Source organism: Oncorhynchus kisutch, linkage group LG18 (genome assembly GCF_002021735.2).
Source record: "Oncorhynchus kisutch isolate 150728-3 linkage group LG18, Okis_V2, whole genome shotgun sequence".
NCBI lineage: Eukaryota > Metazoa > Chordata > Actinopteri > Salmoniformes > Salmonidae > Oncorhynchus > Oncorhynchus kisutch.
In genome coordinates this window covers 33,660,055-33,677,577 of record NC_034191.2, presented here as the reverse complement: position 1 = coordinate 33,677,577, position 17,523 = coordinate 33,660,055, and the positions used below count along the sequence as shown (strand labels likewise).

The window sequence follows — 17,523 nt, the reverse complement described above, 5'->3', positions numbered from 1 at the left end:
GTGAGCCATACAAGTATTTAAATCACTGCTACAGTCTAATAATTTATCCATGGAGCTAAAATCATCTGGTGACACAGAAATGTTAAGTTGTGTATCTGAAAGCTGTGCTTTCTGACATCACTGCCAATGTCACGGTTGTCGTAAGAACGGGACCAAGGCGCAGCCACATATTTAGTTCCACATATTTATTTCAAAGTGAAACTTAAAGCAAAAACAACAAATCAATAAACGAACAATGACGTGTGACTACGTGGTGCAAATGCACAAACACAAAACAATATCCCACAAACACAGGTGGGAAAAGTAGCTACTTAAATATGATCCCCAATTAGAGACAACGATTACCAGCTGCCTCTAATTGGGAATCATACAAAACACCAACATAGAAAAATTAAACTAGAAGACAACATAGAAATATTAAACTATTATACCCCCTAGTCACGCCCTGACCTACTACACCATAGAGAAACAAGGGCTCTCTACGGTCAGGGCGTGACAGCCAAGGGGTAACATTTTTTAACTGAACAGTACTGGACCTAAAATCTAAACTTGTGGAACGCCACGTGATATGTATTTTCTATTATGTTCACCAAGGGTGCCAAAAAACTCTTGACCGGTTAAATAGGTCCTTAACCAATTTAGAACTGGACCGGAGAGGCCAACCCAGCTCTCCAGTCTGTCCAGAAAGACATCATGGTCAACGGTGTCATGCTTGACTGATACCCAGCCTAATGTTTGTTATCTTATCTCTGAAATGTGCAGCAAATTCATCGCATTTAGATGTGGAGGAAAGTTCACATAGGTTTGCAGGGGTAGGATTTAACAGACCATCAATCGTGGAGAAGAGCACTCTGTAATTATTCTGATTATTAGTGATCAAGTTAGAAAAATGAGCCATCTGGCATTTCGAATTGCCCTGTTTTAAATGAGAAGTTGCTCTCTCAGGATATCATAATAGACCTGCAACTTTGCCTTTCTGCAATTTCTCTTTAAATGATTTGTTTCCTCACTCATCCAAGGGGTTCTCTGTTCGGGTGTGGCTTTTTTCAACTTTACTGGAGCTATGGCATCAATGGTTGCCTTTAATTTGCTATTAAAGTTATCAACTAAATCATCACAAGAGGAAGGTAGAATAGGTGGTGGAGTATTGTTCATACACTCAATAAAATCTGTTGCAACTTCAGAGGTAAGATAGTTTTTCTTAATAATGCGTTCAGTATTAGCCTGTGCAGCAAGGTAGTAAAGGGCAACAAGGTAGTAAAGGGCAACAAGGTAGTAAAATATACAGTGTTGATCAGATAAAGCAACATCGGCAATAGAGGATACAGTGGGGCAAAAAAGTATTTAGTCAGCCACCAATTGTGCAAGTTCTCCCACTTAAAAAGATGAGAGAGGCCTGTAATTTTCATCATAGGTACACTTCAACTATGACAGACAAAATGAGGGAGAAAGAAATCCCGAAAATCACATTGCAGGATTTTTAATGAATTTATTTGCAAATTGTGGTGGAAAATAACAAAAGTTTATCTCAATACTTTGTTATATACCCTTTGTTGGCAATGACAGAGGTCAAACGTTTTCTGTAAGTCTTCACAAGGTTTTCACACACTGTTGCTGGTATTTTGGCCCATTCCTCAATGCAGATCTCCTCTAGAGCAGTGATGTTTTTGGGGCTGTTGCTGGGTAACACAGACTTTCAACTCCCTCCAAAGATTTTCTATGGGGTTGAATTCTGGAGACTGGCTAGGCCACTCCAGGACCTTGAAATGCTTCTTACGAAGCCACTCCTTCGTTGCCCGGGCGGTGTATTTGGGATCATTGTCATGCTGAAAGACCCAGCCACGTTACATCTTCAATGCCCTTGCTGATGGAAGGAGGTTTTCAGTCAAAATCTCACGATACATGGCCCCATTCATTATTTCCTTTACACGGATCAGTCGTCCTGGTCCCTTTGCAGAAAAACAGAAGCAAAGCATGATGTTTCCACCCCCATGCTTCACAGTAGGTATGGTGTTCTTTGGATGCAACCCAGCATTCTTTGTCCTCCAAACACGACGATTTGAGTTTTTACCAAAAAGTTATATTTTGGTTTCATCTGACCATATGACATTCTCCCAATCTTCTTCTGGATCATCCAAATGCTCTCTAGCAAACTTCAGACGGGCCTGGACATGTACTGGCTTAAGCAGGGGGACACGTCTGGCACTGCAGGATTTGAGTCCCTGGCGGCATAGTGTGTTAGTTATGGTAGGCTTGTTACTTTGGTCCCAGCTCTCTGCAGGTCATTCACTAGGTTCCCCCGTGTGGTTCTGGTATTTTTGCTCACCGTTCTTGTGATCATTTTGACCCTACGGGGTGAGATCTTGCGTGGAGCCCCAGATCTAGGGAGATTATCAGTGGTCTTGTATGTCTTCCATTTCCTAATATTTGCTCCCAAAGTTGATTTCTTCAAACCAAGCTGCTTACCTATTGCAGATTCAGTCTTCCCAGCCTGGTGCGGGTCTACAATTTTGTTTCTGGTGTCCTTTGACAGCTCTTTGGTCTTGGCCATAGTGGAGTTTGGAGTGTGACTGTTTGAGGTTGTGGACAGGTGTCTTTTATACTGATAACAAGTTCAAACAGGTGCCATTAATACAGGTAACGAGTGGAGGACAGAGGAGCCTCTTAAAGAAGAAGTTACAGGTCTGTGAGAGCCAGAAATCTTGCTTGTTTGTAGGTGACCAAATACTTATTTTCCACCATAATTTGCACATAAATTCATAAAAAATCATACAATATGATTTTCTGGATTTTTTTTCTAATTTTGTCTGTCATAGTTTAAGTGTACCTATGATGAAAATTTCAGGCCTCTCTCATCTTTTTAAGTGGGAGAACTTGCACAATTGGTGGCTGACTAAATACTTTTTTGCCCCACTGTATGTCAATAGAAAACCTCTTGGTAATAGCCAGATAACATTTAGACAGTATAACATGATGCTCGAAAGATCAAAAGTCGCTAAATGAAATGTCGTTACGGCTGAGAGCATGAGTAAAAATAGAGTCTGTCACTCCACCCCTTTTCCCTTTTCTGATAGAGTATGAAATTATGTATTCTGGGGGGAAGCTTCAATAAGAAGCTTCCCCCCAGAAGCTTCTTATTCAACTACAGTCTGAACACAGGCATGTTTTAGTGAGAAACATATGCAATCAACTTCCCGCTCAGTAATGAGGTCATTCACAAGAAAGGTTTTACTAGTGATTAATCTAACATGTAAAAGTGCCATATTCAATGAGTGTGGGCCACTCTGCCCCTGGGGCATCTGCCTAGCGGTAACCAATTAATTAACAACCTCTCTGCCCCTAGGGCATCTGCCTAGCGGTAACCAATTAATTAACAACCACTCTGCCCCTGGGGCATCTGCCTAGCGGTAACCAATTAATTAACAACCATTCTGCCCCTGGGACATCTGCCTAGCGTTAACCAATTAATTAACAACCACTCTGCCCCTGGGGCATCTGCCTAGAGGTAACCAATTAATTAACAACCACTCTGCCCCTGGGGCATCTGTCTCGTGGTAACCAATTAATTAACAACCACTCTGCCCCTGGGACATCTGCCTAGAGGTAACCAATTAATTAACAACCACTCTGCCCCTGGGACATCTGCCTAGAGGTAACCAATTAATTAACAACCACTCTGCCCCTGGGGCATCTGCCTAGAGGTAACCAATTAATTAACAACCACTCTGCCCCTGGGACATCTGCCTAGAGGTAACCAATTAATTAACAACCACTCTGCCCCTGGGGCATCTGCCTCGCGGTAACCAATTAATTAACAACCACTCTGCCCCTGGGACATCTGCCTAGAGGTAACCAATTAATTAACAACCACTCTGCCCCTGGGACATCTGCCTAGAGGTAACCAATTAATTAACAACCACTCTGCCCCTGGGGCATCTGCCTAGCGGTAACCAATTAATTAACAACCATTCTGCCCCTGGGACATCTGCCTAGCGGTAACCAATTAATTAACAACCATTCTGCCCCTGGGGCATCTGTCTCGCGGTAACCAATTAATTAACGACAGACTGCCCGTCAGTCTCTAAAACAGTTTGCAATATTTAAATGGTGGTAGTTATGGAAGCGACCTGCTAAACTGTGATTGCCGCATGGGAGGGTGCCACTGGGCGGTCGCTGGCTGTTGATATACACACAGGATCTGTGCTGACTCCCGTAGCTGGTAGGTCCCATCTCAAGCGAGGCCAAGCTGTTTGATCTTCTCGGGTAGATGGGTGACCAGACTGCCTATCTCTTACACCTTGCGAGTGTCCAGTCTGCCATGGGCCGCAGATTTGAGCTTCACATCTGTCTGGTGGATTGGGACAGATGAACGCTGCCCGACTCATGGAGGACGAGGCATTTAAAACTGAGATTGGGTTAGCCTGGGTTACAGCAAGGTTGGTGTACAGAGAAAGCAGGTTTTCCTTTTCTCTCAGCAGAGCTAACAGCAAGACGATCTCTTCCTTAAGCTGCTTGATGGTGATGCATTTAGGGCAGACTAATGCCTGTCCATTATCCAGTTCCACCGTATCTTCCTCTTGTGATTGTGTGGAAATCATTTCACAACTGAAGCTTTTGTTCCCAGACGTGGATAAAAACACCTGTGGGCTAGCACAGCTAGTGTTAGCCTGCTCCGTTTTCATGATGGCTAGCAGCTAACTGCTACTTAACAGGAATCCGGGACACAAACTTGCCGTCCCAGCCGTAAAGCTGGACCGTGTCACGGAATCAGTAGCAAAACAAACTTTAGCTATGAATAAAAACAATTAATGAAAACAATTTCAGAAAAACAACAAGCCAAGTGTAGGAAGTATACTGTTATGTTGTACGCTCTGACCCAGACTCAGACACACGGCCAGCTCCCATTTGATTGGTTTCACTGTGGTTAGCATTCTTTCTGAGGGACTGTAATGTGCAACAATAGGGCCTGTGTCTCTCTCTCCCTTAGTTGTGATGCTGGGGTCTGTACTTGCCTCTGTTGCTGTGACAGTCCTGTCTCTCCCAGCCAGACGCTGCCCTGGACAGGCTGGGCTGGCGTGCTCTCGCCCCCCTGCAATAACTGTTTTGTTTGTACACTGTGATGTCTGCAGACCTTCTAATAATATGTTGTAGTGTACCACATCATCTCTGTGTGTGTGTGTGTGTGTGTGTGTGTGTGTGTGTGTGTGTGTGTGTGTGTGTGTGTGTGTGTGTGTGTGTGTGTGTGTGTGTGTGTGTGTGTGTGTGTGTGTGTGTGTGTGTGTGTGTGTGTGTGTGTGTGTGGATGGTCAGCGTGAGGTCAGTGTTCTGTACCACAATTACAGGCTGATGGAAATCCATAATAACCGCTTAACTGGAGATAGTTAGTACAATGCTAATGTATCTCAGGAGTACCCCTGATCCAGCTAGCGTGGTGCGCCATGAAACAGGCTCATTAACTGTGTGTTTCAGGGAGGGTTGGAAGAGGATGGTTCGTCTTTAGCTATCTCCTTTCCATTGGCGCTTAGACCTTGATCGACTTGACTTGGGATTATCCACCTGAGTATGTCCCAGAGGAGTGTGTGTGTCTGTGTGTGTGTGTGTGTGTGTGTGTGTGTGTGTGTGTGTGTGTGTGTGTGTGTGTGTGTGTGTGTGTGTGTGTGTGTGTGTGTGTGTGTGTGTGTGTGTGTGTGTGTGTGTGTACAGTGACCCTCATCCATTACCAATTAGTGGGTGATCGATAGGTTGTTGTTGTGATGCGGTGAGATTACTCAAACAGGCCTCTGCAGGACCAGTGACATTTCCCTGGCTAGGATCATGCTGACCCCTCCCTCCCTGGATAGGTGACCTTATTGTTCTGATTAGAACACAGCCCTGCTCTCCTCTATGGTATAAACAGGCCCACATAACAATTTCCCTCCCCCTCCACACTTATCTCTCTCTGCCCTCCCTCATTCCCCCTTCTAAAAAAACGATGTAGTGAGAACACTGCTGAATCTGACTCACAATCTGACATCTGTGGAACCACATTTCCCTCCTCTCTGTTCTTCTGTTTCTTCTTGTTCTGAACAAGGTGAGCGGTTCTTTTATTCTGGGGTTATGTCAGCGGCGGTGGGATGGGAAGGGAGGGGGAGGAGAGGGGAGGGGAGTGGCTGTAGGAGCGTGACTTGGCTCTATCCTCAGATTCCCCCAAAAAACACACACCCACCTCTCTCACCCTTTCTGTTCCTTGTCTGAGCATCTTACCAGAGAGAGAGAGAGAGATATTATAGAAAGAGAGGCTGCTGTAGTGCTCTTAACTTGTGATTCATTGTCTGCCCTCTAGTCCATTTCTGTCCATCTCTTCTCTCATCCCTCTCTCTCTAAGAAGCGTAATTACTGACCACTTAGGCTGAAAGGTCTGGCCGTAGGAACAAAGGGAGGAGCAGAGAGAGGGGGCGAGAGAGAGCGATCAAGGAATGATTCTGTTTTGTGTCCATGGCTCTAAAGCGTAGTCAGTCATTCACAGTGGGAATGTTAATGCCTCTGGACCTTTTGGCAGGCAGCCAAAACATGACGAGGGAAAACGACATTGGCTGGTTGCCACAAGGCATCTCTCTCAAAGGCTAAACATTCTCAACTTTTAAAGGCCCAATGCAGCCGTTGTTATCTCAATATCAAAATGTCGTTTCTAGGTAACAATTAAAGGGATACTTGGGTATCTAGTAGATACCCATAGCATGCTAGTAGATACCCATCGACTTCCAGTCATTGGCTAATGCTAGTTAGCATTGGCTGGGGAAACTACCTCTAACTTCCTTCATACTGGACACGGAGACATTAACATGGTATCCACAAGTTAATCTGACTCTGGGGAAGTAGATAAAGGGCTTCATTGCTAAAATCCCGAAGTATCCCTTTATGAACTTTACTGTGATTGTTTTCAATTAAAATGGTCAAAAAGATTCTGAGCAAGAGCAATTTCTCAAGCAAGAATTTAACTAGGACTGTCTGAGTGTACTAATGCCACATTTGACATCTTATCCAGAGCGACTTACAGGAGCAGTTAGGATTAAGTGGCTTGCTCAATGGGGCACCTTTACCTGGTCGGCTCAGGGATTTGACCCTTTCTGTTACTGGCCCAACGCTCTTACCTGCTAGGCTCCCTCTTGGTTCTTACACACACACACACGCGCACACACACACACACACACACAGCCATCCCTGAAATATAGCCGTTGATTTTGAGTCCGTAGCATCACATCTAGGTGACACACTGGGATGTGGTGGCAGTGAGTGGTACGGTTCTAGCAAGGGTGTAAAATGTGGTGGCAGCGGGTAGGAAGAATTTAGGTTTTAGCCGGGGTTTTGGTTCCACCAGAGGGGGAGAAGAAGAAACCTGTCACACCTGTTTGCAGCCTGCTGTGCTTTTCCAGCCCACAGAACACATGCAGCCCGCTGTGCTTTTCCAGCCCACAGAACACATGCAGCCTGCTGTGCTTTTCCAGCCCACAGAACACATGCAGCCCACTGTGCTTTTCCAGCCCACAGAACACATGCAGCCCGCCGTGCTTATCAGACAGCTTTTCCAGCCCACAGAACACATGCAGCCCACCGTGCTTATCAGACAGCTTTTCCAGCCCACAGAACACATGCATCCCGCCGTGCTTATCAGACAGCTTTTCCAGCCCACAGAACACATGCAGCCCACCGTGCTTATCAGACAGCTTTTCCAGCCCACAGAACACATGCATCCCGCCGTGCTTATCAGACAGCTTTTCCAGCCCACAGAACACATGCAGCCCGCCGTGCTTATCAGACAGCTTTTCCAGCCCACAGAACACATGCAGCCTGCTGTGCTTTTCCAGCCCACAGAACACATGCAGCCCGCTGTGCTTTTCCAGCCCACAGAACACATGCAGCCCGCCGTGCTTATCAGACAGCTTTTCCAGCCCACAGAACGCATGCAGGCTGTCACCATACAGGCCAGACCTGGGCACTGAGGGAGGGGAGGGGGTGAGGGCTAAGGTGGCACAGGGGAAGAACATAAGAACACCCACCCCCAGCTCTCTCAGCTGGTGCCAGTATGGGAGGGAGCATGCATGACTTGCTCTGAGGTGAGAAGAGGCAGGGAGACGAGGCAGGGAGGTTTTGAGGGAGTAGAGAAGGAGGGAAAGATTAACAGACTGATGGCGGTTTGAAAGCTTCGGCTCTCTTCTCCCTCTCTCCTCTCAGAGGGGGCCCTCTGATGACGTTAGTGTCCATTAAAGTTTCAGCGTGTTTACACAAGGTGAACACAGCCTCCAGCCTCCAGCCTCCAGCCTCCAGCCATCCACCTTCAACCCCCCCCCCCCTTCCCCTCCTCCGAGAGATGGAGATGGAAAGAGGTTTAGAAATAGGGAATGAGAGATTGGAGATGGAGAGAGGTTTAGAAATAGGGAATGAGAGATGGGAGATGGAGAGAGGTTTAGAAATAGGGAACGAGAGATAGGAGATTGAGAGAGGTTTAGAAATAGGGAACGAGAGATGGGAGATGGAGAGAGGTTTAGAAATAGGGAACGAGAGATAAGAGATGGAAAGAGGTTTAGAAATAGGGAATTAGAGATAAGAGATTGAGAGAGGTTTAGAAATAGGGAACGAGAGATAAGAGATTGAGAGAGGTTTAGAAATAGGGAATGAGAGATAAGAGATTGAGAGAGGTTTAGAAATAGGGAACGAGAGATGGAGAGAAATAAATAGAGAAGATGAAAGAGATAAAACCGGAGGGAGGTAGAGATGGAGCAGAAGAAAAAGCAAGGAAGACAGAGAGAAGAAGGGAGAGAGAAGAAGGGAGAGAGAAGAAGGGAGAGAGAAGATGGGAGAGAGAAGAAAGGAGAGAGAAGAAGGGAGAGAGAAGATGGGAGAGAGAAGAAGGGAGAGAGAAGAAGGGAGAGAGAAGAAGGGAGAGAGAAGATGGGAGAGAGAAGAAGGGAGAGAGATGAAGGGAGAGAGAAGAAGGGAGAGAGAAGAAGGGAGAGAGAAGAAGGGAGAGAGAAGAAGGGAGAGAGAAGAAGGGAGAGAGAAGAAGGGAGAGAGAAGATGGGAGAGAGAAGAAGGGAGAGAGAAGAAGGGAGAGAGAAGAAGGGAGAGAGAAGATGGGAGAGAGATGAAGGGAGAGAGAAGAAGGGAGAGAGAAGAAGGGAGAGAGAAGATGGGAGAGAGAAGATGGGAGAGAGAAGAAGGGAGAGAGAAGAAGGGAGAGAGAAGAAGGGAGAGAGAAGAACGGAGAGAGAAGAAGGGAGAGAGAAGAGGGAGAGAGAAGAAGGGAGAGAGATGAATGGAGAGAAAAGAAGGGAGAGAGAAGAAGGGACAGAGAAGAAGGGAGAGAGAAGATGGGAGAGAGAAGATGGGAGAGAGAAGAAGGGAGAGAGATGAAGGTAGAGAGAAGAAGGGAGAGAGAAGAAGGGAGAGAGATGAAGGGAGCGGTTGAGAAGTGTGCTTATGCGTGATGGTGTCGATAATCTCTCCTCGAGCGTGGTTCAGTGTGGAACGGTCCCCGAGGGGCGCGAGGTGAGGCCTTTTTTCTGGAGAGAGCACACAGGGACCTCTCCGTTGTCCACTCTGGGTGTGACAGCACATACATTTCAGCTGGAGTGGCTCGCTGCCATTATGGCTCTCACGCATTAGTGGCTGCACAAGAGTGGCCTGCCTTTTTATCCATTACAGCTCTGAGTCCATCACAGTTGCTCGACTCGCTGTCATTAGTTAACCTAGTCTGGAGTAACTGCGCGGCGGAAAGCAACCTGCTAATATTTAGCCATGGTTGTTATAATATAAAGTGAGTGTACAAAAGATTAAGAACCCCCACCCCACCCCCCCAAGTTGGCTGGATGTCCTTTTGGTGGTGGACCATTCTTGATACACACAGGAAACTGTTGAGTGTGAAGAACCTGGCACCTACTACCTTACTCTGTTCAAAGGCACTTCAATCTCTTTACTTGCCCACTCATGCCCTGAATGGCACACATACTGTACACAATCCATGTCTCAATTGTCTCAAGGCTTAAAAATCATTTTTTAACCTGTCTCCTCCCCTTCATCTACACAAATTGAAGTGGATTTAACATCAATAAGGGATCATAGCTTTCACCTGGATTCACCTGGTCAGTCTATGTCATGTATAGAGCAGGTGTCCATAATGTTTTGTGCACTCAGTGTATTATAGGCACTTTACAATGGAGTGTAATTAGTTGTTCCTACCTGTGTTTGTCAAACCAAACCCTCTTTAATTCAATCAAGCCCTCCATTCTGTAGTCTTTGCTCTATATCGGTATGGCTTTTCATGAATGGATTAAGTCTAATCATCCCTGTTGTACTTCATAATCCACTTCAAGTGTCAGATGTAGTCCACGGAGTTCTCCAAAACGGCATTTGACAGCGAAAGTCACCCTCCATCCTTGTTGTGTCTTTTTTTTCTTCAAAAACCTAAAAGACAATTTCCCATTGTCTCCCTCCGTGAAGTGCGACGTTTAATTTCTTCCCCGACATCCCATCGGTCTTGCGAAAGGACTTGAGTGCCGTTTCTCTAAATGCGTTTGTTCTACTCACTAGCGCTCACCTCATCTTTTTTTCCCTCTCTCTCTCTCTCTCTCCTGAATTGCTTAAACTTAAAGTGCTCCCTCACATCGCAAACAGTTGCTGTACACCTCGAAGCGGCACACGTTTGCTGCCTGTCTTCAGTACCTATCAGGACTAAAGGCGAATGCAGAGATCTGAAAAGAACATATAATACAAGTCCTTTAGGGGTTCTTATCTGTTGCGTGTTGCTTTTGATGGATCTTCATTTCAGGCTGCATAGTGCCCCAAAGTGGAGGTCATAATACAGATGAATATATTGAATATTACAGTGGCACGACAAAGTATGTGAACCCTTTGGAATTACCTGGAGTTCTGCATAAATTACTCATACAATTTGATCTGATCTTTATCTTAGTCACAACAATAGGCCAACATGGTGTGCTTCATCTAATAACACACAAACAATTCTACCAATCTATGCAGAAATCCAGGTCAATTCCAAAGGGATCACATACTTGTCCTTGCCACTGTATTGCTAAAAGTCACCGTCTCCCAGAGAGATCTTAACATAACGCAGGGTGAGCCTACACAAAAAACAGCCCTTATTTTAAGTGTTTCTAAAATCCTCTATGGGAAAAATGTATGGTGGAAAAACGACTGGGACCATTTCCCTATTTAAACTGCTTGGTTTTATGTGTATTATGACTCATACTGTGGTGCTTTATTGGTCTCATTGCTATTCTGCTGTCTTGCATGCACCTACTGTAATACAGTACAATAACATAAGCATCAATGAATATGTGAATATGCATGATGATTGAGGGTAGATGCAGAGCTCATAATGCAATCATCCCCCTAGCCCTCTGTTGTCATTATGTGACTTATAGCCAAGAACCCAGATACAGTCTTCCTCTCTCTCTCTCTCTCTCTCTCTCTCTCTCTCTCTCTCTCTCTCTCTCTCTCTCTCTCTCTCGCTCATATTCTTCCTCTCTCTCTTGCTCATATTCTTCCTCCCTCTCTTTCTTGTCTTCCCAAGCTCTCCTTATTTCCCTCTCATTTTCTATCCCCCCCCCTCCTCTCTCTCTCTTCCCTCCATCTCGCTTCTCTCCTCTTCCTCTCTCAGTCCGTCTGTCAGATGTGTTGTTGAGTTATGAGGATTTGTGTGAGTATGTGAAGCGGGACAGAGTGGTGTCTGGTGACTCCGAACAATGAATAATTGGTCTGGACAGCGTTCTGCCACCTTCCAGGTCCCCTGCTGTCGTCATGATGTCGCACAAACCTTGTCTACAGCCTGTCACCTACTCCACACACTCAGGTGTAATGGAGTTGTCACCTGTGATCTGATCTGAAGTCAACTGTGTTTAACCCTCTAATGGTTCAGGTTAGGATTGTTGGGAGGGTAATCTGTGTTCAGACCTGTGTTCAGTGGGGCAATTTCAACTTGGAGCAACAACACACCTCAGTCGCAGACACACTGCCTTCCTCTCCCCCTCCCCTCCATGATTCTCTTTCTCTCTCCATCTTTTTATTCCCTCTCTAAATCAACTCCTCTCCCCCTGCGGATCTCTGCATTTAGTCATTTACGGCGAAGGTGGGGAATAGCAGGAGCGTTGCATGCTTAAAGCACCTGAGACGTGTTCCAATTTGGTGTGGGCAATAAATTGTGTGTATGTCGGGCAGGCAACTGTGTCCCTCGTTATCTGTAGTGCTGACAGGGCAGAGAGACAGAGATGGGCATTGAGGTGTGCCAGTCCAGCCAGCTGAGGGACCAGACACAGTCTGAGTCTCACAGTTTCTCTCTGACTTAAAGGACTAGATCACTATTTTACAACTTGATGTTAGATGGTTTCTCACCCAGAAAGTATTCTATGGCCAGGAGAAACTGGAATCCATGGTTCCGTTCCCTTTATACAACCATTACTAACTTTAGCCACCGCTAGCAAAGAATCTATGGAAGTGATGGGGGGCATGTGAGCATGTATTTTTTTATGGCCAAATCACCTTTACGTAACATCAAATCAAATATGTAATTGATTTCAGTTGATTTGAACATTTTTCAAAACATGCTCACATGCCACTGTGACTTCAATAGATTTTTAGGTAGTGGTGGCTAAAGTTAGCTGAAGTTTGTAATGGCCGTTTTAAAGAAAATTGAACCATGAACCAACAGTTTGTCCTGGTCCATAGACGACTTTCAGGGTAAGGAACCATCTAACATCAAGTTGTAAAATAGTGAACTAGTCCTTTAACTGCTGGGCTAGCTGTTTTTTATGCCTTGTTGCAGAAAAGAGAAGGATCTCAAGAGAGAAGCTATGGCAATATAAATGTGTAGCTGTTGAGATTAGGGTTGCAAAGCTACCGGTAATTTACCAAAGTTCATGGAACCTTCAGTAATTTTGGTAATTAACAGAAAATCTTTGGCAATCTTATCGGAACTTTGGTCATTTATACTTGAATAACTTGAAAAAATATATTCATATATATAGTATTCATTTATTATATTGGAGTCCATATTGTCCATGAGTTTCTACTAGACCACATTGTTCAAGGGAAAATAATTACTGAAAAAAGCATCTAATCAACAATGGCATTATTTTTATTAACTCTGCAACTCTTCCAACTATTGACTTCTTTCACAGCTTCCACCAGTTTGACGCCAAAAGATTGACAACAAATACATATTGACATAGTCAATAAATTAAAAGTTAGTAAAATAATATATAAAGGATATTTCATGCTGAAACCTTCATATTAAACACCAATGGTATTCACTAAATGTATGGTTTATATTTATATTTTACAGCTTTGTCATACTTTTTTTTTATTTTAAAATCATTTTATTTAAATATTTCATATATTTTACATGTGTTAAGGCCACGCAGAAGGGCGAGAGATGATTACCGACACCTGTGATAATCTGAAATACCCAAATGGGCCACTAGATGTCTTGTGATAGATTACATAAAATCTTTGAAAGATACCAATATTCTGGTAGTTTACTATTAAACTTTCAAAGTTTCCAGTAATAAACTCTCCCTTTGCAACCCTAGTTGATAGAGTGAGAGTGAGTCTCAGCCTTTTGAAGAAATAATTTTGATACTATTCTGTATATTCTAACTATGACGTCTGTAAGAGAGACAGGGAGAGAGGGAAGGAGAGAGAGGCGGGCGAGAGGATGTTAAACTGAGAAGTATCAGGACCCTAACAATAAAACGTTGAGTTCTCTCCACTTTGGTACAGGGTTAAAGGGCCTGAGGGACCATGCAGACCCGGGCCTATATTTCTCCCCCTCCCACAGGAGGCCTCTCCTGGCTTGGCTACTTTAGTTAATTACCATCCCCTGCCTTCCCTCTAATTAGCAGTAGCCTTCAGTTTGATGTAATCAGCCTGAAGTGGGCTTCCATCTTCTGCTCCTACGCCGATCCTGATCTCTCCTGTCACACTGATGACTCAGGTCACAACTTAGAATTATAACTCATGAAGTTAATGAGCAAACTCTCTCAAACTTCACTGGCTGTATCCTTACGGGGCAGGGTAAATGTCAATTCTATTTCCATTCAGTCAATTGAGGAGATAAACTGAAATTCCAATTCAAAAATGAAAATGTGCCATTTATTTTGAATTAAGATCCTTCTTCCATCAACACCATCATTCCACATGAATTCTACTCCTTTCATATTATCTCCTGTCTGTCGTCTGTAGGCTGGTGGCAGTGCAGAACTGCAGATAGATGTGGCCATTCTGTTAAGGGTTTATAAGGTCTGCAGACACAAGATAGATGTGGAGCACTGCGGCTGGGTGACTGATTCACTCCTATTAAAACAAAGACATATTACACAAACTCAGCATTCCAATTATATTTCACCCAGGAAAGAACCCTCCGCAGATAGGCTCCTGTTTGGAGTCTGATGTGCTTGTCATCTTAATGAATCTAATGAATGGCTTTCTACACTGTTCAGGGAAAAAATATGCCACTTTATGTTTTTCAAGCAACTCATTTCACACTTCGTTAACGGCTAACGTTGTTCATCATATCAAATGGTACAATGATAGAATCAGGTGTTAATCATCAACCTAAATGTAAGCAGCTTTCCTCAGCTAACCCATCCTGCATGAAACACACACACACACACAACCCTACCCGCTTTCTCTAAACTCACATGGTTTTAACACAGAGGCAATTGTCACATGGTTAGGCGGAATAACTGTCTTTCAAATACCCTGTTGATGTTCAGTACCAGTGAGTCGTTTAGCCAGTCAAAGATCAGATCTCCATTGTGGACATCTGACATTCATCAATGACAGCCTGCCTCCCTCTCCCAATGCTCCCACAGGGTTTTGGTATTTGGTATCTTGGGGTAGAGGTAGTTGGTATCTGGGGACTGTTGCTCTGTAGCAGTCTCGGGTCTGGATTTTTTTTAGCCATCCGCCTAACAAGACATGGCAGGAGATTGTGACCTGAGAGGAGAGGGTTTTTAGAGTCCCCATGTGGGATTTAGTGTCTCCTAACCTAACAGGTTATTTCCCCACTCAAGGCTTGAGGGTTGTACCACAGCCATGTCCAGTCCTGTTTTTGACGGTTCAGTGTCTGTTGTGTGGTTCAACTCGTCTTACTTCAAGGGGTTTCTTTTTATTCCTGCTCTTCTGACATGAAAGAGAAAAAAGAGAGAGAGAGAGAGAGAGAGAGAGAGAGAGAGAGAGAGAGAGAGAGAGAGAGAGAGAGAGAGAGAGAGAGAGAGAGAGAGAGAGAGAGAGAGAGAGAGAGAGAGAGAGAGAGAGAGAGAGAGAGAGAGAGAGAGAGAGAGAGAGAGAGAGAGAGAGAGAGAGAGAGAGAGAGAGAAAGGGAGACTGTTCTCCCTGTGTGGAAGCCTCCAAGGTCACTGTCTGTGTTCCTCCGTCAGAGTGGGTGAGTTCCTGACGAGGCGGACAGCTTCCATTTCTCAACGACTGTCAGGCGGTCTGTTTTTTAAACGCCTGTGAGACGGATATAAGCAGAGGAATGAATATGTTCTCTGTTTTTCCGAGTATTACCTGAAAGTGTTTTTTTTCTAGCCCTTATCTCTCTGTCAGTAATAGGACCTCAGTGATATCTGTCAGATAGATAGTTTCACCATGCAGCCCAGCTCTGGGTGATTGGCAGATAGGCAGTTCCAGGTAGATCTGGGATGAATTCTGTGCCCCTCCGAGCGCCCATATGACGGGTGAGGCAGGGCACAGTGATAGAAACACAACAGGGTTGAGGTGCCTGGGGTGAGCCGTACTGTGTGATGTTGACTGGTGAACTTCCTTTGACCGCCTGTCCTAAATCAAAAAAGTACAGTAAAAGTCATCTGCAGTACGGTCTTCTTTTGAAGATTGGTTGAAGACATCGATCAAAAGCCTTCTGAGTGAACTGACATGGACATCTCTATCATGTCGTTGAACATCTTCTCTGACGCTTCACAGATGTTTTCTGGTCCAATTTGTAAAGGGCAGAGAGGCATTTTGGATCAAATAATTGCTATGGCCTTTACTTGAAGGGAGGTAATAAAGGAACTTCAAGAAGGTTGGGTATCGCAGCTGAGGGTGTGGGGTTGTAAGTGTTGGGGGGGGGGGGTACGTAGAGGACTAAAACACACTAGATTAGCCTCCTGTTGACAAGCTAATTGCCTGGTGAGACTGTTAACTCACCCACATCACGTTCCTCACTAGATGAGGAACCCAAAAGTGTCCCAGCTTCCCTAAAGGCATTTAACTATCTGGTAGCTCACTGCCTCTGTGACCAATTGACGTTTGGGGGATCTGTCTGATGAGAAGTGGGGGAAGCGGGAAATATGGGAATGGGGGGGGTGTGAGGGGGAGATAGCGATAGGGCCCCCGCTGCATCTCTCTTTGGGGAGATCCCTGATGGTGGTGTCCCCTCTGTAGCGAGGAGAGTGTCTCAGTGAGGGGTCTTTGAAGTAGTGCTCTTTCATTACCAGGACGTAATCCTTTGTGCTGCTATTATATATTTATATATCTGCACTCCGCTCCCATCCTCCTCCAATAAACTATGTTTACAGGTTTAAATCTGGGCCGTGCAGCATATGTGTGTTATAGGTGGTTGTAATGCTCTGAGTCTTAATTTGATACCCATGTCTGAAAATGCTGTACTGAACAAAATGATAAACACAACATGCAACAATTTTTAAGATTTGACTGACTTACGGTTAATATAAGGAAATCAGTCAATTGAAATACATGAATTAGGCCCTAATCTATGGATTTCACATGACTGGGCAGAGGTGCAGCCAGGCTCACCCACAATGAGTTTTCCCCCACAAAAGGGCTTTATTACAGACATAAATACTCCTCAGCATCCCCCCTGAACCTCCACAGATGATCCCGCAGGTGAAGAAGTCTGATGTGGAGCTTCTGGGCTGGCATGGTTACACGTGGTCTGCGATTGTGAGGTCGGTTGGACGTACTGCCAAATTTTCTAAAACAATGTTCATTTCAATTCTCTGGCAACAGCTCTGGTGGACATTCCTGCAGTCAGCATGCCAATTGCACACTCCCTCAAAACTTGAGACATCAATGGCATTGTGTTGTGTGACAAAACTGCACATTTTAAAGTGGCCTTTTAGTGTCCCCAGCACAAGGTGCACCTGTGTAATAATTATGCAGTTGAAATCAGCTTCATGAGATGCCACATCTGTCAGGTGGATGGATTATCTTGGCAAAGGATAAATTCTCACTAACAGGAATGTAAATACCTTTTTCCCCAACATTTGAAAGAAATAAGCTTTTTGTGCGTATGGAAAATGTGTTGGATTTTTTTTTCAGCTCATGAACCATGGGACCAACACTTTACATGTCGCGTTTATATTTTTGTTCAGTGTATATTACCAGTTCCAATCATAAAACATGTCAGAGGAATAACATGTTTGTGTTAACCCTGTCTCAACCCTGTGAGTGCAGCTGTCCATGTGTGCATTCAACAGTGGTAAATCTCAGGTGACATTTTACCCA

General features: G+C 44.7%; 1 protein-coding gene across 1 annotated transcript in view; it reads left to right on the top strand.

Annotated features, from left to right (window-relative positions):
• Nucleotides 1-17,523, top strand: part of LOC109909064 (schwannomin-interacting protein 1) — a 320,898-nt gene that overhangs the window by 239,736 nt on the left and 63,639 nt on the right. The gene's annotated exons all lie outside the window — the stretch shown is intronic.